This window comes from Aegilops tauschii, chromosome 7 (genome assembly GCF_002575655.3).
Source record: "Aegilops tauschii subsp. strangulata cultivar AL8/78 chromosome 7, Aet v6.0, whole genome shotgun sequence".
NCBI lineage: Eukaryota > Viridiplantae > Streptophyta > Magnoliopsida > Poales > Poaceae > Aegilops > Aegilops tauschii.
Window position 1 is genome coordinate 462,164,659 of NC_053041.3, and position 25,312 is coordinate 462,189,970.

The 25,312-nt window shown below is 45.9% G+C and overlaps 1 long non-coding RNA gene across 1 annotated transcript; it reads left to right on the forward strand.

Annotated features, from left to right (window-relative positions):
• The first annotated feature begins 13,021 nt into the window (after positions 1-13,021).
• LOC141027629 (uncharacterized) lies at positions 13,022-18,829 on the forward strand. The gene is made up of 2 exons (XR_012189266.1): positions 13,022-15,935; positions 17,081-18,829. It is a non-coding gene; the product is annotated as an uncharacterized lncRNA (long non-coding RNA).
• The last annotated feature ends 6,483 nt before the right edge of the window (positions 18,830-25,312 follow it).

The following is a 25,312-nucleotide window of genomic DNA, read 5'->3' on the forward strand; positions in this document are numbered from 1 at the left end:
CCAGATAAAATTTCAACACTACAACTTCATCAAACGCGAGAAGTGAATGAAAGGTTATGCATTGGAGAAGTAGGAGTCGACCTTGAACTTTGTGTTCATGCCCATGGGCACGATGTAGATCATATCATGGAAGCTTCTCTTATATTAATTATTACCTTGGTATAAGTTCATCTTATATTTGGGATCTGGTCTTTTGCAATCGTGGTTCCGACCATGATTGTTCTTCTTTGATCCCATTTCTCAGACGAGTTAAAGCACTTGCCTTTCGCAAGTCAATACACCAGTCCAACCTCTACTTTGATCTACCGTCAAGTATTACCCTCTGGTATCTCGAGAATATCTAAGAACCGTGTTGCATCTTATGAGTCTTCATCAGCTATTATTTCTCACTGATTCCAATTTTTCATGGGTTCTGAGTTGTTCGTCTCTCAAGAACACCGGTAAGTGAACCGATTCCGCACTCTGGTTTGATAACTCTAAGTAATCTTTGTTGCTTATGAGTTTAATAATCCTTCATGTCATTCCTAGCCTGATCGGCTACATCATTATCGTGCTAATTTTAACTATGCTACCTGGTCCTTCTTCTCGGAGCACAATTTGTGATGATGAGCTAACCTTACGTCGAACTTCCTCGTCTTACCATTTCGCCTTGAACAACAAGCTTGTTTTTGAGTTTGTGTCGTACCCTTAGTTCCAATAACCTTGCGCTTCATCATTCCTATGACTTGATGTCATCTCCGACCGATTACAACTTCATGAAACGTCTCGACAAATGCGTCGTGATCATCATCAACATTCTGAGCGTTTCTAGGATATCAATTGAATTCATGATGAGAGATATCATCCTTGCCCCCTTGATGATTGTGTTAACATCGACAACATGCTTGCATTTCCGCAACACAGAAACGGGTTCATGGTTTGTGTGTGAAAGGATCGATACGGTCGACTAGAGGGGGGGGGGTGAATAGGAGACTACAAATTTTACTCTTTCTTGTCAATTTTAAGGCTTAGCGGATAAAAAGGGTTCACTAGATATGCAACTAGGTGAACACAACCTATATGACAAGCAAGTTCTAAGCTAAGTATGCTAGGCAACAACTAATTAGCAAGCCAACAAGCATACAAGGCTAAGTAAAGTGCGGGAAAGGATTAACCACAAGTGAGACGAGGACGCGGATTTTATCCCGAAGTTCACTCTTCCTTGGGGAAGAGCTACTCTCCGTTTGGAGCGGTGCCGGAGCCAAAGCTTGCGGAACGCCACCGAAGGCTCACCGTAATCTCCTTCGAGTCACCCCCAACGGATGAGCCTCGAATCACTCGGGGTTGGTCTTGAAGGCGACCACCACACCTTTACAAACTTCTCCGGAGCACACCACAAGCAAGGAAGCTTCCGGAGGAACCTCTAACCGCCTAGGAGCCCAAGCTCCAAGAGTAACAAGTCATGGTGGATGAATGTTGCGGGGAATGCGATTTGGTTTGGTCAAAGTGTAGATCGGGTCTTGCTCTCCCAATCCCCAAAGTTTCAACAAGATTGGGTGGAGGGATTGAGAGTAGTGAGCAAAATGGGGTGTAGCAATGGAGGAGCTCAACAAGACATTAGGGTTGTGGGATGGAGGAGGAAGAAGGGGGCTTTTATAGTGTTCTTGGCCGGGAGGGGGTTTCTGCCCGTTGGACCCCGTGCGCACGGGCCAAGTCAGCCCCGTGCGCACGGGGTGTCCAGTGAGTTTCGAGGTACCCCGTGCGCACGGGCCAAGTCAGCCCCGTGCGCACGGGGTGTCCAGAAATATTCTGACTACCCCGTGCGCACGGGGGTCAGAGACCCCGTGCACACGGGGTGTCCAGAAGATTTCTGATGAAAACATCACAGGACACCACGGCAAAGCACACAACAAGTGGAATATCTGAGGAGGTGTAGGAGGGCTGGTGTATCTGTCTTGGAGGCATTCCCACACGACACTAATTCCACGAAGACCCCTCTTGATAGTGCGGTTTTACCTACGACTCAAATCGAACCAAAACGAAAAACCTTTGAGTCGCCGGTAACCACGCCTTTGATCTTTTTGGACTGGGGGGTCGCACACCTCCATCAATGGACACCTTGGAACCAATGTCCTGAGATAAACTTTAGCAACCAACATTAGTTCCACTAACCACATTGTCATCACACCAAAATATAATCTAAGTGATACTTGCACTTTCAATCTCCCCCTTTTTGGTGCATTGATGACAACATGGTTAGGACATGGCATATAGGATACAACTTAAGTAAACAGCCATGCGACAATAGTTGATCAAAGGAGCTCCCCCTATATATGTGCAAGGAAAAAATGCTTGATTATGCATCAAGCACACACATATGAGGCTCCCCCTAGATCCACATTGTCAAGGCATGTGATCAACATAATAAAACCCAACACGGTGCCTAGATCACATGCAAGTGTGGTGAGCAGAAAACGTGAGACTAACATATAGAAGCTTGATCATACTCCACAAGATATATCAACATAAGCATAGATAAAATTCCATAAAGTAGATAGTCTCTCACATAGACTAGGTAGCTCACGACCACACCGCGAAAGCAAGTAAATAAGAGTATCTCAAGCCAAATAAACACAACCAAAACAAACGAGAAACGAGGCCTTGAGATCTCACCCAACTGAAACCAACTGCAAACGCTCCTAATAGAACACTTCTCCCCCTTTGTCATCAAGACAACAAAAAGGGAAAAGGCGATGCTAACGAGACTCTAGACAAGAGGAGGTGCGCTCGAAGCATCATCATCATCATCAAAGTGCCATCCCCCCAAGGGAAAAGAACGAGCTGTGGCCACACTGTCGATGTCCTTGGACCCTGGACCAACCTCCTCACCAGCTGCAGCACGCTCAGCCTTCTCCTGACGCCTCACCAGCTTGCCCTTGTTGATCTCCTTGACCTGACGGCGCTGAATGGACTGACACATTTTGAACATGTTGCTCACGGTCTTCAGAAGAGACTTCTTCTCCTCTCTGGTGAAACTGGCATCAGTAGCAACTTGCTTCCCTTTGCTACGCGGAATCCGCACATAGGATGAACATCCCTCAGTGTAGGTAGCACGATCCTCAGGCCTGGGGTTGCGCCCCTTCTTGGGAGGCACATATGGTGGAGGAGCAGCCGGAAGCCAGTTGGAATCACGCTTCGGAAAGGAGGTGCGGTACTTGGCAATGTACCTGGCGGGACAGACAGACTCAATCAAAGCTTGGATGAACGGAGCATAGATGCATGACTTGTTCTCCTGAACACACTGCCTGATCTCAAAGAACATGAAGTCCAGAACATCCACTTTCTTCTTGTTATGAAGGTAGACAAAGATATCCAACATGGAGCTCCTCAGATTGTGAGAGTCCCCGGTCTTAGGATTAAGCGTGTACCTAAGAATGTGACGCATAGTATCATAGGTTGGCTTCAAATGTTTGATAGAACCGGTGGTGAAGGCCTTGTCTGGCTTGTAAGCAAAAGCAATCTCATCCTTGTCTCTACCTGTCTCACGAACACGGCCATACTCAGGATGCTCCTCAGCAAAGAACCGATACGGAATGATGTCAGAGAACTTGGCCATGGAGGCCTCACACTCATATGTGCCAGACATCCAAGTCATAGTGCGAGCCTCATCACTGTGGAAGTATATGGTGGCAAAGAACTGCATCACAAGATCTTCACTGAACGGATGGTGGAAGGCGACGAACGGGATCAAGCCAAGCCTCCCAAGAGCACTATACACACCGGGATAGGTATGATCATTGTCCCGAAGAGCCTCCACATTGATTTGCTTGTGGGGGGCAAACTTGTTTTTCTTGGTCATGATCAGCTCAGAGAACACCCAGTGTTGAAAATCATTCTTGAATCTTGGGTCAACCCCTGCATCAGTGTTTGGCACATAGGGGAAATCCTGCCTGCAAGCCCAAAGCTTTGGCTTGGTCCACTTAGAGAGAGGTAGATTCTTGACATTCCGACCTCCTGGGAGCACATGTTCCTCTCCTTCCTCCTCATCAACATCATCAGCAGAATCATCCTCATCTTCTATCTCTGCATCTGCGGGGTTCTCATAGTGAGCATCTTCCTGCGAATCATACTCCTCTTCTGAATCCTCGGAGGCTTCAATCACTGGCTGCTTGGAGGCGGTACGGCGAACACGGCCCATCTCAGAGCCCTGACCACTTCCTTCGGACGGCTGACAAGGAGCCAAAGAGAATTCCCTGGAACCTGCCTTGGTGCGCTTGCGACGGAGCTCGGACCTCTTGTCAGCAGAGTCTGAAACACAACAGCAACAAAGCACAACAAACACGAGAGACACAAATAAGTACAAGTGCTCGAGAAGCTGGCGAGGAATGGAAGACAGAGAAGAAGGAGGACTGGCACCACTGTGTACCTCGTGCACACGGGGATGTGACCACCGTGGACACGGGGTCCCATGCGCACGGTACAAGGCCCGTGGACACGGGGGCCCCGTGCGCACGGTACAAGGCCCGTGGACACGGGGGCCCCGTGCGCACGGTACAAGGCCCGTGGACACGGGGTTCGCCCAGCAGCAACCACTTCCAGATCGAGATCCGGGAGTGAGTGCGGCAGGGAGAACTGCCACAGTAATGCCCATCCGCCCCTAGTCTATCACAAGGGAATGACTGGCCTAGACTAGTAGAGGAGGAAACCCTAGACTAAAACGGATCCAAAGGAGGAAAAAGAAGAACAAGGGGAGGGAGATACCAGAGGAGGACCCCATCCCGGAAGATCTCCACGGAGCAGCGAAGTCCCACGGCGCACGGAGGAGCACCGGCGACAAGGAGGCGACGGCGGCGGCCTGGAGGCGATCTGGGGCGTGGAGGGGGCGACTGGGTGGGAAAGAACCCAAACCCCCCACGTCCCACCTCTTCAGGGCCAGAAACCGCAGACCCCGTGTGCACGGGCTAAAGGCCTCGTGTGCACGGGGGCCCGTGCGCACGGTACAAGGGCCGTGGGCACGGGGTCCCCGTGCGCACGGTACAAGGGCCCTGGCACGGGGTATCCAGAGGATTTTGACAGGAAGAAGCTTGTTGGGTTATGGCTGAATGTCAAATTCTTACCAAGACCCCAAAGAGCATTCTCGCCTCACTTCTGAACATGTCGCAGAAGAAATCCAACACTACTAGAAAGGAGTATGTGTAGCACTTGCACTGGAAGAGACTCGAGAAAACACACACTCACGGAAACACGAACACAAGGACAAGAAGAACCACACAAACAAAAGACAAAAACGATCCAACCTCCAACGGAGGGCGGTGGCCGAAGCCACCATGTTTGAGTTTGTTTGGTATGGCACCGCGAAGATATGAACCTTGGGTCCAAGACCAATACTCATCTTTGAAGCACAAATGCCATCTTCAAATGGCTAATGTTAAAGATTTTGATCAATTTATGCACTAGTAGGATAAGATAGCTCATTAGTTGAGCTAGCTCCCCCTACTTAGGTGCCTACATCTAAAACAAGATACTAGTAGAGTATGTGTGTGTATGCAAGAACCTCAATCCAAGTTACTTATATCCACGATATTCAGCTCATGCCTTAACTCGCGGAATCTTGCTTCATCAAGTGGCTTGGTAAAAATGTCGGCAAGTTGCTTCTCGGTGTTGACATGGAATAAATCAATGTCTCCCTTGGCCACATGATCTCGAATGAAGTGATGACGAATCTCGATATGTTTGGTTCGGCTATGTTGCACTGGATTGTCGGCGATCTTGATTGCACTTTCATTGTCACAAAATAGAGGCACTTTGTCACATTTGACACCATAATCCATCAAAGTTTGCCTCATCCATAATAATTGTGCACAACAACTTCCTGCAGCAATGTACTCGGCCTCGGCGGTTGAAAGGGACACACAATTCTGCTTCTTTGAAGACCAACTTACCAATGACCTCCCTAGGAATTGACAAGACCCGGAAGTGGACTTGCGGTCTACCTTGTCTCCGGCCCAATCCGAATCCGAATATCCTAATAGCTTGAAAGTTGCTCCTTTGGGGTACCAAAGGCCCAAGTTTGGGGTATGAACCAAATATCGAAGGATTCTTTTCACTGCCGAAAAATGGCTCTCCTTGGGAGCGGATTGAAATCTTGCACACATACACACACTCAACATAATATCCGGCCTAGATGCACAAAGGTAAAGCAAAGAACCGATCATAGAGCGATATACCTTTTGATCTACATATTTACCATTGGGATCAAGATTAAGTTGGCCTTTTGTGGGCATGGGCGTCTTCATGGGCTTGACATCTTGCATTTTGAACCTCTTGAGCATGTCTTGAATATAAAGTGCTTGGTTGATGAAGGTTCCTCCTCTCAATTGCTTCACTTGAAATCCGAGGAAAAACTTCAACTCTCCCATCATGCTCATGGCAAATTCCTTGGTCATAAGATTCTCAAACTCAACGTTAATAGCATGGTTAGTGGAACCAAAAATAATATCATCAACATATATTTGGCACACAAACAATTCTCCTTTTACCCTCTTCGTGAAGAGAGTGGAATCTATTAACCCGATCTGGAACCCCTTCTCGCTTAAGAACGCCGTAAGGTGATCATACCAAGCACGAGGTGCTTGTTTAAGTCCATAGAGCGCCTTATGGAGTTCATAAACGTGAGAGGGGTGATCGGGGTCTTCGAAACCGGGAGGTTGTTTGACATACACCAACTCCTTAAGAGGACCATTAAGAAATGCACTCTTCACATCCATTTGATACAATTTGAAATCATGATGTGAAGCATATGCAAGCAAGATACGAATGGACTCAAGACGGGCAACGGGGGCAAAGGTTTCACCGAAGTCCAAACCTTCAACTTGGGTGAACCCTTGTGCCACTAACCTTGCCTTGTTTCTAGTGACTTGTCCATGCTCATCTTGTTTGTTCTTAAAGATCCACTTTGTTCCAATGACATTATGATGTTCTTTGGGTCTCTTCACAAGAGTCCATACTTTGTTGCGGGTGAAGTTGTTGAGTTCTTCATGCATGGCATTTACCCAATCCGGGTCGTCAAGTGCATCTTCAACCTTAAGGGGCTCAACACAAGAGACAAACGAGTGATGTTCACAAAAGTTTGCCAAACGTCTACGAGTAGTTACCCCTTTGTTGATGCTTCCATAAATGTTGTCGGTGAGATGTTGAAGATGCTTTAACTTGGCGGCCGCTTTTTGCACTTTGAGGGTAAGCTCTTCTTCACTTGGTTTTGAACTTGTGGAAGAAGCTTGGCCTTGAGAATGCTTTAGCCTTGGAGACACCCTTCTCTTCACAACCTCTAGTTCTTGATCACTTGGATGTGATGATGTGGAAGACACTTGAGGTTGGGATTGATCTTGATCTTGATCTTGATCAAGAGCTTGACCTTGGGCCTCACGGATTGGTTCTTCGCCATTTGGTTGGGCTTGCCCTTGATCTTGCTCGGGAACATGAGGGACTTGATCTTGTTCTTGGATAGGTTCATGATTTTCCATAGCATCTTGACCTTGTGGTGGCGGTGATGACTTCCCTTGTGGAGAATCCACAAGAGGGGCTCTTACTCCTTCTTCTTCTACTTGGACTTGGGGTGTTTCTTGTGGACGAATGTGGCCTATCCCCATAGTCCTTATAGCTTGTGAAGGAGCCTCATCACCTACAACACTAGGAACAATTTGCTCCGCACGGGAACCATTATCTTCATCAAACTCCACATTTACCGTTTCCTCAATACATCCGGTGGATTTGTTGAGAACACGGTAAGCATGCGAGTTTGATGCATATCCAACAAATATGCCCTCATAAGTTTTAGGCGCAAACTTAGCTAAACGGGATTTCTTATTTAGAATGAAACACTTACAACCGAATACTCGAAAGTATTTGACGTTAGGCTTTCTCCCGATTAGGAGTTCGTAGGGAGTCTTGTTCTTGAGCTTACGAAGATAAAGCCGGTTTGTAGCATGGCACGCGGTGTTGATGGCTTCGGCCCAAAGCTTGTATGGAGACTTGTACTCGTCAAGCATGGTCCTTGCCATCTCAATGAGAGTCCGGTTCTTTCTTTCCGCAACACCATTTTGTTCGGGAGTGTATGGCGCGGCATATTGATGCTTGATCCCCTCATCGCTCAAGAACTCGTTCATAGTGTAATTTTTGAACTCGGTGCCATTGTCACTTCGAATTGCCTTGATCTCACAATTATGTTGACGTTGAGCTTCTTTGGCAAAGTTGATGAAGGTGTCTTGAGTTTCATCTTTAGTCTTGAGGAAGAACACCCATGTATATCTTGTATAGTCATCGACAATGACAAGGCAATACCTCCTCCCTCCCAAACTATCATAAGATGGAGGCCCAAAGAGATCCAAGTGAATGAGCTCGAGAGGCCTCAAAGTGGTAATGATAGTTGACACCTTATGAGCTTTTTCATGAAGTTTTCCGGCAATGCACGCACTACAAGGACGATCTTTGGCAAAAGACACATTGGTTAGTCCAAGGATGTGCTCCCCCTTTAAGAGAGCTTGTAAATTTCTCATGCCAACGTGCGCTAGCCGGCGATGCCAAAGCCACCCCACGTCGGCCTTGGCCATTAGACATGTTGCAAGATAAGTTTTCTCATTTGAGAAATCAACCACGTAAAGGTTGTCTTCAACATGCCCAACAAAGACCACTTTGAGATTGCTTCTCTTAAAGACGGTCACATGAAATTCACCGAAATGAGAATCATAACCGGCACGAGCCAATTGAATCGTAGAAAGTAAATTGTAGTGAAGAGATTGAACAAGCATGACATTCTTAAGTGATGCATCACTAGAGATTACCACCTTGCCCAAACCCAATACCTTGCCCTTGCTATTGTCACCAAAAGAGATGTTTGAAGTGGCCTTGACCGAATCAATGAACTCCACAAGCATCTCCCTCTCTCCGGTCATATGATTGGTGCAACCACTATCGATCACCCATTGTGTTCCACCGGAGGTATAGTCCTACAAGAATCAAGCTTTGATTTTAGGTCCCCATTTTGCAATGGGTCCTAGAGAGTTAGCAATAAGGGTCTTAGGAACCCAAATAGTCCAAGCATAATCATCATAGTTAGTGCCAACAAATTTAGCAAAGGTATGACCATCATTTCCTCTCATGAGGACATAAGATGGGTTGTTCTTGCCGGCAAACTCTTTGGGAATGGCCTTGTCCCTAGTGACCTTGCCATCCCCGACATTCCCTTTTTCCTTCTCCTTCTACTTGTGTCCTTCATGAACAAATGCTATCTTTTGTTGGGGAGGAGAAGTAGGACCGATCTTCTTCTTGATGCTCTTCTTCTTGGTCTTCTTCTTCTTAGAAGAGGGGTCAAACCCAATTCCCTCCTTGGCAACACACTCCTTTTGGTTGCTCAAGAGGTCATTGAGGTTTTTCTCTCCTTGAATGCACGACACAAGCCCTTTCTCAATTTGGGCTTTTAACTTCTTATTCTCCTCTTGGAGAGAGGTGCAATCATGAGCAAAGTTAGCCGTACAAGATTCATCATTTAAATCAATATGAGGGACGGAAGTAAGAGCCTTAATGGTTGTAGCTTTAAGTTGAGCATACGACTCGGTGAGGGCAATGAGGTCACCTTTGACAACCTTGGAACTAGTCACAAGGAGCTCATGTTCCTCAACAAGTCTCGTGTGATCAACTAGAAGCTTTTCAACCCTTACTTTACGGGCATCGTTGTTCTCAAGAGCAAGTTGCAACGCATCATCGGTTTTAACGAAGTCAATTTTATGAGAAGACAAGGCTTCCTCAAGTGATGCTCTCATGACACTCTCTTCATATAGCTCGTGCTCGAGGAGTTCGACTCTCTCTTTTTCCTCTATGAGGAGGTTTTCAACGTTCTCAATAAAATCATCGCGTTCGGCGAGTGATTTAAGGAGATCACTAAAACGAGCACGAGCTTCACCATGAAGAGTGTTCATGAAAGCCATCAAGGATTCCTCATCATTATCCACACCATCATCACACTCATCCTCCACTATCTCACATGAAACATTGGGAGTGTGGATGAAGGGTTTTTGAGAGTTGGACTTTGTTTTTACCTCTTTGGCCATGAGGCAATGATGAGTGAACGGCTTGTCCTCGTTGGGAGAGTCGAAGAGGCCGGTGGTGGAGGAGGAGGTAGTGGCATGCATGGCAATGGCGGCCGTGCCCACATAATCATCATCACTGTCATCTTCATCTCCGGACATGTACTCCTCATGAACAAGAGCCTTGTCATCTTTCCTCTTGGAAAACTTGGTGAACTTCTTCTTCTTGAGAACAAGCTTCTTGGACTTGTCTTCACGTCTCTCATAAGGACAATCGTGCACAAAATGTCTTGGGCTATCACAATTGTAGCATTTTCTTCGTCCAAACGATCTTCCTTGCAGATTCTTCCCTTTGTTTGCCATGGTCCCGGAATATTTCTTGACCAAGAGAGCCAAGTCTTCCGCAAAGTCATTTGCCGGGCATGAGGTGTCAACATCTTCCTCACAAGTCTCTTCAACAACTTCTTCATCCCTTGAGGGTTGGGCAACTACTTTCTTGGCCTTCAATGCAAGATTTGAGTTCTTGGTGGCTTGAGTTATGGCAAAGGTCTTCTTGGACTTGGTCTCCAAAAGAACATGAGTTGAGAAGGTGGATACAACTTGTGCCGCGGTCAACTTTTGATAGTCCGGGCGTTGATGTATCATCATCACCATGGTATGTTCCGTGAGAACCATAGCATCAATGAACTTGTCCTTAATGAAATCATCATTCGCCCAAGTGCACCCAAAGGTTCTCAAATTGAGCACAAGAGACTTCAACCTTCGATATACCTCTTCCGCGGACTCACCCTCATTTCTCACAAATAGGTTGACTTCTTGCTTGAGCAAAGCCAACCGAGATCTTCGAATTGCTTCATCACCTTCGAGGGCCTCCTCAAGGCAATCCCAAATTTCCTTGGCGGTCTTGAGGAGAGCAATGGAGTCACTATAGTCATCGGTCACCGCGGTGCGCAACATGTGGTGGGCGGTAGCATTGAGTTGATCATCAACTGCTTCTCTTGGAGTGAGATTCATGGGATCCTTGGGGTTGAAACCATTGACCACAATCCACCATAGTTGTGTAGATGCACTGCGAATATGAGACTCCATATCTAGCTTCCACTTAGCAAACGCGTTAGCTTTCAAAGGGGGCGGAGGCCCCACAGGATTAATGCGAGGGTGTTGCAAGGGTTGTGGTGAGTAAAATGGTTCCACGGCATTGTACTTGGGAACTTGAGTGCGAGCCGGGGATGCAAGAGGTTCTCTCGAATCATCCGCATCATGAACCGCATTTGGATCAAATGAGTTTGAGGCGGATGTCGAGGGCTTTAAGCGAGCATCAATTTCCTCCTTGACCGAGGAGCGAACTTCTTTCAACATAGAAGCTTTGAGGTCCGCAAACATTGAAAGAATATCGGCCGCGGTCAACGGGGCACCCGGGTTAATGGGGGCGACGGGAGCAACGGCCGGAGCAACAAGTGCGTCGGCCGCGGCGGGGGGTAGGTTTTGACCATCCTCCGCAAGTGGTGCGACACCTCCCTCATTCCCTAGATCGGCCATATCCTCTAAGGTTGTAAAACCTTATATTAGAGCACGAGGCTCTGATACCAATTGAAAGGATCGATACGGTCGACTAGAGGGGGGGGGGTGAATAGGAGACTACAAATTTTACTCTTTCTTGTCAATTTTAAGGCTTAGCGGATAAAAAGGGTTCACTAGATATGCAACTAGGTGAACACAACCTATATGACAAGCAAGTTCTAAGCTAAGTATGCTAGGCAACAACTAATTAGCAAGCCAACAAGCATACAAGGCTAAGTAAAGTGCGGGAAAGGATTAACCACAAGTGAGACGAGGACGCGGATTTTATCCCGAAGTTCACTCTTCCTTGGGGAAGAGCTACTCTCCGTTTGGAGCGGTGCCGGAGCCAAAGCTTGCGGAACGCCACCGAAGGCTCACCGTAATCTCCTTCGAGTCACCCCCAACGGATGAGCCTCGAATCACTCGGGGTTGGTCTTGAAGGCGACCACCACACCTTTACAAACTTCTCCGGAGCACACCACAAGCAAGGAAGCTTCCGGAGGAACCTCTAACCGCCTAGGAGCCCAAGCTCCAAGAGTAACAAGTCATGGTGGATGAATGTTGCGGGGAATGCGATTTGGTTTGGTCAAAGTGTAGATCGGGTCTTGCTCTCCCAATCCCCAAAGTTTCAACAAGATTGGGTGGAGGGATTGAGAGTAGTGAGCAAAATGGGGTGTAGCAATGGAGGAGCTCAACAAGACATTAGGGTTGTGGGATGGAGGAGGAAGAAGGGGGCTTTTATAGTGTTCTTGGCCGGGAGGGGGTTTCTGCCCGTTGGACCCCGTGCGCACGGGCCAAGTCAGCCCCGTGCGCACGGGGTGTCCAGTGAGATGCGAGGTACCCCGTGCGCACGGGCCAAGTCAGCCCCGTGCGCACGGGGTGTCCAGTGAGTTTCGAGGTACCCCGTGCGCACGGGCCAAGTCAGCCCCGTGCGCACGGGGTGTCCAGAAATATTCTGACTACCCCGTGCGCACGGGGGTCAGAGACCCCGTGCACACGGGGTGTCCAGAAGATTTCTGATGAAAACATCACAGGACACCACGGCAAAGCACACAACAAGTGGAATATCTGAGGAGGTGTAGGAGGGCTGGTGTATCTGTCTTGGAGGCATTCCCACACGACACTAATTCCACGAAGACCCCTCTTGATAGTGCGGTTTTACCTACGACTCAAATCGAACCAAAACGAAAAACCTTCGAGTCGCCGGTAACCACGCCTTTGATCTTTTTGGACTGGGGGGTCGCACACCTCCATCAATGGACACCTTGGAACCAACGTCCCGAGATAAACTTTAGCAACCAACATTAGTTCCACTAACCACATTGTCATCACACCAAAATATAATCTAAGTGATACTTGCACTTTCAGTGTGGTACCTTGAGTTCCTTGTAATCCAGCTTGTATTAGGCTCTACCTTGGAGTATTGCCATCTTTTATGTCAAAAATGTTGTGAGAATTGCTCCACCTCTTAGGAATTCTTGGTATAGTAATACTTCTCGCCATCTCCGTTCATTTCTTGGTCCTCGTGTTGTCTTTTACCGAAATACCGACAATTGGACTATGATGTGTGACTTCAAAACTTCTAGCAACCCTATTGTTCTAAAGTCAATGGCCGATAGTTTCATTCTTTGTGTTTTGGTTATCGAATCACCATTCTAACATTGATCATGCTACCTAAGCCCATATTTTGGGTGCACCTTTCAACCAATGTTTACTCGTGGATGTTCTCCTCGAGCAAACATCATTATATCATTTGATCTAACCAATGTTATCTCCTTATTCACATAATTGTGGAAATCCGTCTTTTTGGAAATCTTGATGAATTTTCGCCGAGTCCATCAGCCACCTTTTCATCCTCTCCTTGGTTTGATGATGAACTCTTGTTTCGGAACTTGCTTCCATAGTTCAATTCCCAAGAATCTTGCAATGTCATCTCGCCAATTTGTGTTGCACCTTTCTTCTCAGGCATCCTGAATCTGAGTTATCCTAACACCAATCAGATCTGACTCGGTCAGATATGATGGTTGGAACATATTTGCAAGAGTTATAACATTGGTCTTTATGTGACCCGGTAAGGTGATGTCAGCACACCTGGCCGGAGGCCCTATTGTTATAGATACCTTTTCAGCAACGTTATCCATTCTTCCATGAGGAAATTGTAAGACTTATTCTACAAGTTATTCCTGATGGATCCTTTGTGTTTCCAAAGTCTGATCTTCACCTGTTGACGATGTCAATGCTATCTCGAAGCATGTCTATGGTACTCCGATTTTCAACAAGAACATTTGAAGCCCAATGCTAAAATGTTTCCCGCTCAATTATCCAAACACCGTTGTATGGGTAATGTCATGAAAATTCTCCCCCCTACCTAAAGAGTTTTCTACATTATACTGTCATGGATATCATGTTCTGCTTGTCCTTGGGAAGGATATACCCTTGAAATATGTGTTTAAACACATTTTCCTTTTCATTGTTCTGTTTAATCTGATAATCATATTTTTCCTTTCCATTGGTTGGTTTAACGTTTCTTGTGATCTATATGATCTAAGCAGTAATATTCTCCTGCTTATGTAAACACCTCGGTGTACAATTCTGTCAGCAAGACCCTGTTACTATTGTTGATGACATTTCGGTAGCCATCGATGGACGAGAACTTTGCCTATTGGTCCGCCTCGTTCAATGAGCAGGAAAATGGTTCTCTTCATCCCTCGCCCTTGGTACCAACGTGTTGCCAACATAACTGACGGGCTATCCTCTGACATGCCTTGTTATAATGACTGTGCAAAATATCACCGCCCTTTCTACTTTTAACCCACATGGTGGGCCCATAACCCACAGTTCCACAGGATCGAAACCTGACTCTCCTGTACACCACCTGTTTCCATAGTTATTCCTCGCGCGTGGCCTCGTGGGTAATTCACGAGCCACCTTCCTAGTGATCTGTTCTGGTATCAGACCCAATACTTATTCCCATTGCTCCGAACCCCTTTCACACTATGTTTTAGGCAATGAACGATTGCCTGCCTGTTCGACACTTCCCATGGTACCTCCTTACTTTGCTCTCGATATTTTTGTATGTTTCAATTCGAGATATACTTTCCCCCACCTTCCCCGATGTTATCGACCAGATAGTCAACCTTGCAGAGGTCCGTTCTTCCGGAATACCCCCTTTATTCTCTCGTAAGTACGATGGAGTTCCCAAAGAAAGGATGCTGACTTCATCATGAGGACCTGAAGCAGAGAAATGAAGACATCAACGTAATGGATCTACCTCTTCGAGAAGAGCAACCAAGACCGAGAACACTCGCTAGAAATTCGTAACCAGAACCTTCCCCCTTTACTCCACCTCTTAAATCTCGGGACGAGATTTCTTGTAGTGGAGGAGAATTGTGACGCCCGGATAATTACGCTACGGTAATCCTCTACTAATGATGCCACATCACCTCGGTTATTGTTCAAAACCGATTCGAAAATTCAAATTTAAAATCAAGGCAAACAACAAAGTTTTCAAACAATAAAACTAACATGTCCGAGGAGTTGCAAAAATTCACTAAGTAATTATCATATAGAAACAACATCTTTTGAAATATTTAAATTTCCTTGAAATAATAAAACAGGACCAAACAGTACCATTTTGGCCCATTTAAATGTAAACATAACTTGAATAAATTCAAATAGGCCCCAAACTTTTTGTGGTAGCCTAAGGTATTACCTTGTATTTGTGTGTCACTCTTCACCATTTACAAAAATGATTTGGTGACCCTACTTAATGCCAAACCATAGACAAAATAAGAAACAGAAAAATGAAAGTAAAGGAAAAGTAAAGGGCAAAGCATAGTGTGCTACTGGGCCATAGGAAACTACAGTGCAGCCCAGCCCATCCCGTAGCGATCCCCTACCTCCTGTTCATGGGAGGGGGATCCTGGCTCACATCCACGCCTCCATGGCGGATGATGGCACCGTGTCGATCATCCGGCCAGCCCCCGAGTTGTATAAGACTGTCCCCGACGCCGCTGTCGGACCCTAGCCTATCCACTCCTTCCCCCCCTCTCCCTCTCCCGTTACAGTAGCCGCTCGACGCCACCATCGCCACCACCTCGTCGATCCCGTGGCCACCGGCCTCCCCTCGTCACGCCAAGGCGTCCAGGAGCTTCTCCATCGTCATCTCCTTCGCCTACGTGCTCTGAATCGAGCCGGGACAGCCCGTACGCTCGCCATCGAGCTCATCTCCGTCGCGTACATCGCCGACGTTCGTCGTCGTTGCCACGGCTCTGGTCCACCTCCGGCCTCCCCGACCTCGCCATCGCTCTTGCGGTGAGCCCCTCCTCTGATTTCCGGCCTTTTCCCCTTCGATCGGTGCCTTTTTACGCCGCCCCTCACCATGGCCGGAGCTCGCCCGAGCTTCCGCTTACGCGCGTGCCCACCAGCTGCTGATGTTGCTGCCGTTACTTGCTTGCTGTTGCTAACCTCGTCCGTGCGCCTCGACCCGCGGCCGCCCGTGCGTGTGCCCGCCGCGGCATGGCCGCGCCCGCCTGCGCTGCTGCCGCTCCTTGCACTGCTGCAGCTTGCTCCTGCTGCCGGCTGCTTCTCCTGCCGCTGCGCCGCCGCTGCTGCCTCTTGCTACAGACGCACCCACCGCAGCCGCTCGTACACACATGCGCACCTGCTCGCATAGCCGCAACCGCGCTGCTCCTGGCCGTCCCCGTGCGTGCCATGGCTAGCAATGGCCACATGGCCGCATGTGCCCTGTGTGTGCGTGTATGCACAGCCATGGGAACGGCTTGTGCCACCGCACATGGGGCCGGCCAGATTAGTTTAGCACTAATCAGGCTAACTCCCTCCCTATGACATGTGGAGCCCCCACCACTAATTAATCTAACACACTAGGATACTTTAGTTACTGACTGTGACATGTGGGACCTTCCCATTAATCAACTAGTTTATTTAGCCTTTAAATAAATATTGAGACAATGACACACGGGACCCACTTACACTGTTCTATATTGACCAACCCTACCCCTCTGGGCCCACCGTCATACACTTTGGCTAGATCAGCACCATGTGACGAAAGCATTTTACTGTTTTAATTCCGAAATATAATTAAATCCAGAAATTTTAGAAAATCATTTAAACTTTGGAAAATCATATTAAATAATCCGTAACTCGGATGAAAAAGCTTTATATATGTAAAATGATCAGAAAAATATGACGAATCCGAATATGCCTTCCGTACGTCTGTCACATGTCCCTAGCATAGCGAACATGCAACTGTCCCCCTCCGTTTCACCTGTCCGAAAATGTCAAACTCCGGGAATACTTTCCCGGATGTTTTCCCCCTTCGCCGGTATCGCCTAGTACTGCGTTAGGTCACACCTAGCATCGCGCATTGCCTTGTTATATTTTGTGCTGCTTTGTTTGCTCCGCATTTACTGTTTCTTCCCCCTCTTCTTCTCGGGTAGACCCCGAGACCGGCACTGATGCCACTGAGTACGACTACGTCACCGTCGACCCGTCCTTCTCTGCCGAGCTTCCAGGCAAGCCCCCCTGTTCATCCTGATATCGCCTACTCTTTTCCTCTACTGCTTGCATTAGAGTAGTGTATCTGTTACTGCTTTCGGATGAACCTATTCTGCTGCATAGCCTATTCTTGTTGCTTCTGTTGTTACCTTTACCTGCAATCATAAATGCTTAGTATAGGATGCTAGTTTATCATCAGTGGCCTTACGCTCTTGTCCGTCTGCCATGCTATACTACTGGGCCGTGATCACTTCGGGAGGTGATCACGGGTACATATACTTTATACTTTTACATACTTATGTTACTGTTCGGAGATGGGGGCTGAAGGGGCAGGTGGCTCCATGCAGGTAGTGATGGGCCTGGGTTCCTGACAGCCCCCTGATGATTACTTTGTGGCGGAGCGACAGGGCAGGTTGCGACCACCTAGGAGACAGGTGGGTCTGGTCCCTGGCCGGCGTCCGCGGATATTTCTAATAACTTGCTTAACGAGATCTGAATATTTGATCCGAGTCAGGCCACTGGCCTATACACACTAACCAACTACGCAGAAACTGTTATGGGCACTCGACGTCATGGTATCAGCCGAAGCCTTCTTGACGTCAGCGACTGAGCGGCGCGCCGGATTGGACTGGAACGTCTGCTCTTGTATTAGGGAGGCTAGGTCTGCTTACCGCCCGCCTACGCGACGTGCATGTGTGTAATGGGTGATGGGCCCAGACCCCTGCGCGCATAGGATTTAGACCGGCGTGCTGACCTCTCTGTTGTGCCTAGGTAGGGTTGCGATGTGTTGATCTTCCGAGGCCGGGCATGACCCAGGAAAGTGTGTCCGGCCAGAGTTATCAAGCGTATTGGGTAATGTGGTGCACCCCTGCAGGGAAGTTTTTCTATTCGAATAGCCGTGTCCCTCGGTAAAAGGACGACCCGGAGTTGTATTCTGACCTTATGACAACTAGAACCTGATACTTAATAAAACACACCTCTTACAAGTTCCAGATACAACCCGGTGATCGCTTTCCCACAGGGCGACAAGGGGAGGATCACCGGGTAGGATTATGCTATGAGTTGCTACTTGATTCTACACTAGCTATTCTCTTCTACATGCTTCAAGATGGAGGCGGTCAGAAGCGTAGTCTTCGATAGGACTAGCTATCCCCTTCTTATTCTGGTATTCTGCAGTTCAGTCCTCAGATACTACCCTTTTCATTGATACCGATGCATATGTAGTGTAGATCCTTCCTTGCGAGTACTTTGGATGAGTACTCATGGTTGCTTTGCGAATTCTTTTTCCCCTTTTCCTAGTTATTGTCATATGATGGAGTCCAGGAGCCAGAGGATCCCGAGGATGATTCTACATGGAGTTTGACTTCGAGGAGTAGTTAGGAGGTCCCAGGCAGGAGGCCTTGCCTTTTCGATCGTTGCTACTTTTGTGCTAGCCTTCTTAAGTCAAACTTGTTTAACTTATGTCTGTACTCAAATATTATTGCTTCCGCTGACTCTTGTGTCTTCGAGCATTTGTATTCGAGCCTTCGAGGCCTCTGGCTTGTAATATAAAGCTTGTATTATTTTATTTGTGTCTAGAGTTGTGTTGTGATATCTTCCCGTGAGTCCGTGATCTTGATCGTACACATTTGCGTGTATGATTAGTGTACGATTAAATCGAGGGCGTCACAAGGGATTAGTTTTAGACCTGAGTAATTGTTATTTGGTGCCAGCGTTAAGCATGAACATTATATCTGGATCTTGTTTGATGCGAGACGGTTATTCATTTAAATCAGAGAATAGTAGTTGTTCTATTTATATGAGTAATATCTTTTATGGCCGTGCACCCTTGATGAGTGGTCTATTTTTGTTGAATCTCGATTCTAGTGATACACATATTCATAATATTGAAGCCAAAAGATGCAAGGTTAATAATGATAGTGCAACTTATTTGTGGCACTGCCGTTTAGGTCATATTGGTGTAAAGCGCATGATGAAACTCCAGATGGGCTTTTGGAATCACTTGATTATGAATCACTTGATGCTTGCGAACCATGCCTCATGGGCAAGATGACTAAGACTCCGTTCTCCGGAACAATGGAGCGAGCAACTGACTTATTGAAAATAATACATACTGATGTATGCGGACCGATGAGTGTTGAGGCTTGTGGAGGGTATCGTTATTCTCTGACCTTGACAGATGATTTGAGCAGATATGAGTATATCTCACTATTGCAAGATACTGCTAACACGACACTACGATCAGAGACCCTTTGCCAAAACTGTGTGTGATGCAATAATCGCAAACGGTGGTGTAAAAAACCCGTCAAAAAAGGTGCAAAACATTTGCAATGGCGGAGCCATCAAACACGGTTCAGATTTTAGTTGCGTGTGCGATGCAGGACACACGGTTAATCCATTCAAACTGTCTGCGATGTGGCAGAACAACATAAACAGGCAGCTATAACAATGTGTGTGCGATGCAGGACACACAGTTAATCCATTCGAACTGTTTGCGATGAGGTAGAACAACAGAAACGGGCAACCATATCAATGTGTGTGCGATATACGGCACATGGTCAACTTGGACGAATTATTTCGATTAGGGAACACAACAGAAACGGTTCAACTTAACAAGATGTGTGTGATATGCGGCATATAGTTCACATGGATGAACTGTTTGCGATGAGCCAAAAGAACACAAACGAGTCGTGTAAACATGATGTGTGTGATACGTGGCAAACAGCCGACTCGGATGAACTGTTTGCGATGAGAAATTACAACACAGACGGTCAATGCAGTTACTTCATGTGCGATTCTATGTGTACAAAAAACATTGAAAAATGCAAACTAGTTGCTTGCGGTGGCGGAGTATCGCACACGATGCGTCTGCGAGTACTCGTGTGCGATGGTTAGTATGTTACACATACATTTCCTTATGTTAACATGTGTGTGAATTTGCAATATAGACAGTTAATATGCAAATGCCTTCGGGTCATCGGGCACACGCTTAAACTCAATGAACCGTGTACGATACTAATACTTTCCATGAAAATTTATGAACTTGGGTAACAACATTTGAGTAACATATATATATATATATATATATATATATATATATATATATATATATATATATATATATATATAGTGGTTACACTATTCGACAAAAGGAGGATCTTCGTAACACGTTTTTGACAACCATATGGTCCATATCTACATACTTAACATAGTAACAACTATCATATTTTAAGAGGCTAAGGGCCAACAACCATATGGTCTATATCTACATACTTAACATATATAGTAACATCTACCATATTTTAAGAGGCTGAGGGCCAACAACCACAACTATCCACTGGAAGCAGCTTGATCACGGCGACTCGACATCTCGTCAATGAAAAGGAAGAGCCCTCCTGTGCCTTGGTAGATCATGAGTAGAACAGTGTCTCCAATTTTCCAATATGGATGCATTGCCACGAGAAGCGAGAACTTGTTAATTTGAATGGTTCCATTTCTGCGGGAAATGCAGTACCTTGCAATCACTTTGGCGTTATTAGCAGGCACAAGTGTAATTCAACCACACCGGGAAATCGATCCAGGAACTGCTACAGGGGGCAATTTCTGTTGACATGTAGAATAAAAAACAACTGTAACATATCATTGAAGATATATATAGTTTATGAGCATCAACATTAAACTAATACTTTTTACCAGCGTTTTGTGCACACAATTGGTCTTGTTCACTGTGTGCACCATAGGTCTAATTAATCCCATCCAAAATCCAGCGTTCATACGCTGTGCTATCTCTGTTAGATTATCAACAAAGTTTATGACATGCTTCAAGTCCTTTCAGTGAAATTTGGTACGCTTAGTAACATACAGATCATTCACTATGCATCCAACATATCCTGCTTAAAAGGTGGAAAGGTATTATTTATTCAGAACATGGCAGAAGAATATATAGTGCGCATAAATTGGTAAATAGAATTTGTTACTGCCTAGGAACGGAGTCAGAATATGATATCACAATTGGTTGCTTAAATAGTGATCAATTGGTTGTTTAAATAGTAATATGACAGCAAGTGGAAAGTTGAAAGGACACTAACCTCGATCAGACTTTGATCGGCTGATGACGTTGGGGAAGTAAACATCCATGTTAATTAGACCAGGCTGTGGTGCATGCACTAGAATTTTATTGCCAGCTTTCCGTTCATAAAACTTAGACATTTTTCTCCAAAGGTCCGCATTAAAATAGGAGTGACCATCTTTGTCAAGTTTTACGCTAACCGTCATTGTAAATCCATGCTGCTTTGTCAATATGACATCCTGGGAGTCATCAGCAAAGTAAAGCCCAAGATTTCCTTCTACTCCTGTTCTTGCAAAGCAAGGGATGTACTGCTTGAAATGAAAATTAAGATCGTAAATTAGATATATTGAAATAACAGAGCAAGATGCAAATATGGGAGTAACTGATAGAACAGATCCATATATATATATATATAGATGAAAGCAAAGTACAAAAATATAGAATTAAAAATAGATAATGTAACAAAGATTTGATGCAAATATATAGATAATGTAGCAACAGACGGTATATGTTCACAAATTTAGGCCATGCCGACAGTGGTAGGTTGAGATTGAACATACCGAGCGCTCCCTGAAGTCATCCGGAATGGTGAGATAGAACTTCATTTCCGACTAGCCATGACCACAGTTGCCCGATTTGTGCTCGCACTGTGGACACATGAATGAACACCCACGAATCAGCTAGAACAAAAATGAATCCACGACGATTTCCGCCGGTTGATTAACAGCGACGGACGGACTGCGATAAGAGATGAGTGAATATTTTGCTAATTAAGTTGATTACCTTCTCCATGAGAAAAATCCCCGGCCCAATCCCGTAGAAAACCCTAGTCGACCAGAGTCTAGAATGTCGGTGGAGATAGGCGGCAGAAAGCGATGGAGGCGAAATTCGGTGTCGTTTGGAGCGCGACCTACGCCCGCCGCCAATAGCCGTCGAGCTTAGGGTGCAGAGTTGCGGAGGAGTCCGCGGCGAGTGAGTGGGGATGAAGTGGGCGAGGGTTTTCTTTTCCTTTTGCATGTGTGAGTGAACACACACGGTTCGCAGAGGCGACGGAGATGAATCGTGTGCGATAGTAAATCACCGAGATTGAACGGGAATCCAATTTCCTTTGTCCTTCATCCATGAGTTTTTTTCTACGATGAACATAAATCCTGCTAATCACCGTGTTCAAATTTGACACTTTTCCGGGTTCATTTACAATATTTAGCGGATTATGTGCATTTTGTAGGCATTAATGCACGTAATTCAAATTCAAACAATCGGTGCATGAAAGGGTGCGCAATAACGGTCTGGAAAAACCATACTCGTGGTATTTAGTAATTTCTCAAGCCTTTTACAAGGAATGGGCAGAGATTTCAATGGAATGCGTGGCAATAGTCAACCACAAACGCGTCATTTACTGGGTTATCAACTATAGAACAATGAAATATGTGCTTGAAAAACATGACGGCTGGCATGGTGCCATGGTATGGCCTCACCGTGCCCTGGTTAAAAGGTGAGAAGGTTTGATTTATGTCGTCATGCACGCCCTTCATAAATCGAGCCATCACCGAGGAAGTTCAATGCTTTCGAGAGGGAAATCACCAAGATTGAAGGGGAATCCAAATTTCCGTCCTAGTTTGTCATTCAGTTTTTTTTCCAACGATCAACATACCGCCTCAAATGCAACGTGTTCAAATTTGACATTTTCCTAAACTCATTTACCATATTTAGGGGATTATGTGCATTTTCTAGGCATTAATTATACACATAATTCAAATTCAAACAATCGGTGCATGAAAAGGTCCACAAGAACGGTCTGGAAAAACCATGCTCGTGCTATTTAGTACATTCTCATGCCTTTTACAAGGAATGGGCAGATATTTCAAGGAAATGTGTGGCAATAGTCAACCAAAACGCGTCGTTTACTGGGTTAACAACTATACAAAAATGAAATACATGCTTGGAAAAACATGACGCCTGGTGTGGTGCCATGGTATGACCTCCCCGTGCCCTGGTAAAAATGTCGTCATGCACGCCTTTCATAAAACGAACCATCACCGAGGAAGTTTCATGGTTTCGAGGGGGAAATTACCAAGATTGAAGGGGGATACAAATTTCCTTTGTCCTTTGTCCACGAGTTTTTTCTATGATGACCTACAACCTGCAAATCACCATGTTCAAATTTGGCACTTTTCCGGGTTCATTTGCCATATTTAGGGGATTATGTGCATTTCCTAGGCATTAATGCACATAATTCAAGTTCAAACAATCGGTGCATGAAAGGGTCCACAAGAACGGCCTGGAAAACCATGCTCGTGCCATTTAGTAAATTCTCATGCCTTTTACAAGGAATAATGGTTAGATATTTCGATGAAATGTGTGGCAATAGTGAACCACAAATGTTTGTTTGTTGGGTTTTCAACAATATAAAAAAATGCTTAAAAAACATGACGCCTGGCATGGTGCCATGGTATGACCTCACCATGCCCTCGTAAAAATTTGAGAAGGTTTGGCTTATGTCGTCATGCACGCCCTTCATAAATCGAACCATCACCGAGGAAGTTCCATGCTTTCGAGAGGGAAAATCCCCAAGATTGAACGGGAATCCAAATTTCCGCCCTAGTTTGTCATTCCGTTTTTTTCCAACGATCAACACCGCCTCAAATGCAACGTGTTCAAATTTGACATTTTTCGGGGCTCATTTACCATATTTAGGGGATTATGTGCATTTTCTAGGCATCAATAGGCATAATTCAAATTTGAACAATCGATGCATGAAAAGGTGCACAAGAACAGTCTGGAAAACCATGCTCGTGTTATTTAGTAAATTCTCATGCCTTTTACAAGGAATGGGCAGATATTTCAAGGAAATGTGTGGCAATAGTCAACCATAAACACGTCGTTTACTCGGTTACCAACTATACAAAAAATGAAACACATGGTTGGAAAACATGACACCTGGCGTGGTGCCATGGTATGGCCTCACCATGCCCTGGTAAAAATTGGAGAATGTTTTCCTTATGTCGTGATGAGGGCCTTTCATAAATCGAACCATCACCGAGGAAGTTTCATGGTTTCGAGGGGGAAATCACCAAGATTGAAAGGGGGGTCCAAATTTCCTTTGTCCTTTGTCCACGAGTTTTTTTCTATGATGAACATGCAACTTGCAAATCACAGTGTTCAAATTTGGCACTTTTCCGGGTTCATTTGCCATATTTAGGGGATTATGTGCATTTCCTAGGCATTAATGCGCATAATTCAAGTTCAAACAATCGATGCATGAAAGGGTCCACAAGAATGGCCTAGAAAACCATGCTCGTGCCATTTAGTAAATTCTCATGCCTTTTACAAGGAATGGACAGATATTTCGATGAAATGTGTGGCAATAGTCAACCACAAATGTTTGTTTGTTGGGTTTTCAACTATAGAAAAAAATGAAATAAATGCTTAAAAAACATGACGCCTCGCATGGTGCCATGGTATGACCTCACCATGCCCTGGTAAAAATTTGAGAAGGTTTGGCTTATGTCATCATGCACGCCCTTCATAAATCGAACCATCACCAAGGAAGTTCCATGCTTTCGAGAAGGAAATCCCCAAGATTGAAGTGGAATTCAAATTTTCTTCGTTCTTTGCCCTGGAGTTTTTTTCTACGACGAACATATACCCTGCAAATCACCGTGTTCAAATTTGGCATTTTTCCGGGCTCATTTACCATATTTAGGGGCTTATGTGCATTTTCTAGGCATTTAGCGCATATAAATCCAATCCAGCTACAGTGCACGGGTGTGATGTGAGGGACATGGATTGCCGTTCGATCGCGGCGCATCCAACGGTGCACACGCGCGATCCGCGTGGCTGGGGTTCCGGCCAATCATAACGCAACACACTACGCACACTGTTTCCGGAAGCGAAGGAGATGAACCGTGTGCGATAATGAACGAGCAAAATTGTAAGGGAAGCCAAATTTCTGTTGTCGTTTGTCGTTGAGCTCTCGAATACCACCGCACTGTACGGCTGCCCGGCCCCTCCGTCCCAGAGCTCTCTCCAGGCATCGTCCATGGCACCGCGGCGCACAGTAACTGGTAAGGAGGCGATGGCATCCCGCCGCGCCGCGTTCCTC